The sequence below is a fragment of the Colossoma macropomum genome, unplaced genomic scaffold, assembly GCF_904425465.1.
Source record: "Colossoma macropomum unplaced genomic scaffold, Colossoma_macropomum, whole genome shotgun sequence".
Classification (NCBI taxonomy): domain Eukaryota; kingdom Metazoa; phylum Chordata; class Actinopteri; order Characiformes; family Serrasalmidae; genus Colossoma; species Colossoma macropomum.
The window spans coordinates 3,960,538-3,963,925 of record NW_023494788.1 but is presented as its reverse complement, the minus strand read 5'-3'; positions in this window follow the sequence as shown (position 1 = coordinate 3,963,925).

The following is a 3,388-nucleotide window of genomic DNA, read 5'->3' as shown; positions in this document are numbered from 1 at the left end:
TTGTCCATTTTATCAGCTCCACTTACTATATAGGTGGACTTTGTAGTTCTACAGGTACAGACTGTAGTCCATCTGTTTCTCTGCATACTTTGTTAGCCCCCTAACCCCCATGGACCCTCACAGAGCAGGTACTATTTGGGTGGTGGGTCATTCTCAGCACCGCAGTAACACTGACGTGGTGGTGGTGTGTTAGCAGGTGCTGTGCTGGTCTGAGTGGATCAGACACAGCAGTGCTGCTGGAGTTTTTAAACACCACTGTGTCCACTCACTGTCCACTCTATTACACACTCCTACCTTGTCAGTCCACCTTGTAGATGTAAAGTCAGAGACGATAGCTCATCTGCTGCTGCACAGTTTGTTTTGGTCATCGTCTAGTCCTTCATCAGTGGTCTACAAAGTGCACCTATGTAGTAAGTGGAGCTGATAAAATGGACAGTGAGCGTAGAAACAAGAAGGTGGTCATAATGTTATGTCTGATCGGTGTATAATGTAATATAAATAGAATATATTACATCAGTGCATTTGACCATCTGCAAAATTCTGATGAGTCCCTTAGTTACCGTTGCTATGGCCATCAAACTTTCAGCTCAGGCTATCTAGTAGCATCTGAAGCCAGGGCTACAGCTTAAAGGAGAATTCCACCAATTTTTTAAAAAATTCTGTAACAAAGTCATTCAGAGTGATTTGATGTGAAATTGTTCATTGTAGAGAAACTTACTGACTCAGATTTCTTTACAGTGGTGCTGATAGGAACCAGGGGTTGCCATATCTACAAGACAAATGCAGCCATTTTATTTACTATCCAAAACCATCAGTGGACCTACACATGTCTTCTGAGTTTTTATATGTAATACTGATGATGATAAAATAGTGGCAAATAGAAAAAAAAAATTTAGGGGACTATTTTGCCTCACAGTGGCCTATAAAGTGTGAGGCTGAAAGCTTATCTCAAAACTATCATAGTGTTTTAGGCATCAGGCAGCGAATGCATAACGATTTCATCCAATAACTTTTTGTGAGGGAGCTTTCAGAGACTTTTTAGACTAGTGGTTCTCAAGTGATCCTCAGGAACCCCAGACAGTCCAGATTTTTGCTCCATCTCTATGTTTTTTGAGTTGGGTTGGAGCAAACATCTAGACCATCTAAGACTCCCTGAGGGCCGTCTTGAAAACCACTGCTTTAGACGTCTGGTTCCTATCACCATCACAGTGAGCAATTCTGGCTCGATTGGTTTCTCTAAAGTGGAGCATTTCACATCAAACCACTCCGAACGACTTTGTTTACACCTTAATTGTTTATTGATGCAGAAATTTTGAAAAATCATTGGAATTTCCCTTTAAGGGGACCCTGACCACTTCTAGTTTCTCCCATTATATAAAAAAAAGACCGCAAAACACTAGAGGGCGCCTGCAAACAAATCCTCAATGAATGAGGATGAACAGAGCTAAAACGAAAAAATTAAACACGTTTCTGGTAATTTTGTGGAAATTTCCTTTAACTTTAGAAAGTTGAAGGATTTATTTTATTAAAAATGACAGAAAACTTACCAGTATGTTCCATTTTTCCACAGCAAACGAGTTTTAGGCAGCAGGACGCTAACATTACTGCTTCTAAGTGCTGATTGTTTGGCATTACTGCTCTGGTGAGCCAGTTAGCTTATAGGCTAAGTCAGGCAGTTCTCGCTCACTGACTTCATGAATGTACATAAGTCACTGTTATAAGTCCTTTAACTGGAGATCGAAAGTGCTCAAAAATATGACAGCAGTGTTGAAATATTCTGTGCTGTTTCTATGCTGCATTTTTCTATATAAAAATGTATTTAATTTACCTCAGTAAAAGTCTCTGTGTAGCACGCTAACAGACTAAAAAGTTCAGAAGCACAAAGAAAAATGTAGAAGCTCACAGAGAAGAACATTTGTTATTATGGAGCTGAAACTATGTGCAGGAATGCATTAAGTTAATACGAATACCTTTAGACATAATCTTTTTAATTGCAGTTATAAGCGCTGTACAGCCCTGAGTAGTCAAGCTAACTTAGCTAAATAACTGGTCTTAGCATTGTTCTGTAATGAGTCATTCTACAGAAATGTCCATTTTTGTGTCTCTGGCGTTTACAGATATATTACACTTAAAAAAAACTTATTAGGGTTACAATTTATTTATATTTTTAAATAAAACAATACGCTATTTTAACAATTACACCTTCTTCAGTCATGAATTTTGCAATATTGGTTTTTAAATCAATTGTATAGAATTCCAAGCACCACAGAAGAGCTCGTCCCCACAGTCAGGTGTAAAGCATGAGGCCATATTTTGAAGAAAAAAAGTTTTTCTGCTATTTTAACTGCAATAATCTATACATGACTATGAAATATATTATTTAAATGACATAAAGAAAACAAATGGCAAGTAAATATTATAGAATATATAATGAAAGTACCCAGGAGTCGTGTCACTGGTGTTACCGCGTAACAAAAAATCTCTTATTTTGAAATAAAAGTCACACCGATGACATCACTTGACTTCCTTCTACCTGTTTTCTGAGGATCTATGAAGAAAAGCACATGGTGAGTCCACTGTGTCTTTCAGTTATCAGAGATTTTCTCATTTAGCTCATGATTTCATATGAAGCTTTTAGTTGACGTCACTGGTGTGACCTACTTTATTCTTAAATAAGTGTAATACAAATGGATTAAATTACATATTTTAGTGGATATTCCATGATTGACAACATGTGGTTTGATGCTCTGTAGCGGCCATTTTGTAAAATGCATTGTTCATTAAAAATGTCTCTGGTGTTACCTTTCTTATGTGTAACACCAATGAGCATTGGTAACACCAGTGACACCTATGGAGAGATAAAAAAGTGGACGTTTCTGTAGAATGACCCTAATGTTATTTATCAGGAACCCATATATAGTTTAGCTAGCCTTACAGCCAGTCTAAATCGGATTGTTAATATTTTTGCCACAGAGCTGTGAGTTTGGTCTCTCACCAGTTTAAATCAAACGTCTCCAACTTCAGGAATGAGATGAAAACAGTGTGTGTCTGAATTACGTTCCCCAATAACCCGTCTCTAATAATTCTGACTAATTCTCTCACTGTACATTTATTCAGAAGACTTTTCTCTTTCTTTTTACTCATGTGGAAATGAGGCACATGTTTTGAGAAAGAAAATTCAAAGCACTCTTTTTTTTTCAGAGCAATGCCATGTGTAATGTCTAATGTGCTGACCAGTTTTAGTTAACTTCGATTAACTAATGGTCAGAAAGAGGAATCTGCTGGCCTTCTGATTGTTTTAGAATGTACATTTACTGACAGTGTGATATACTAAGCTCTCATGGAAACCTTGGTGTGTTGTGGTTTACAAAATATGTGTATATTATGG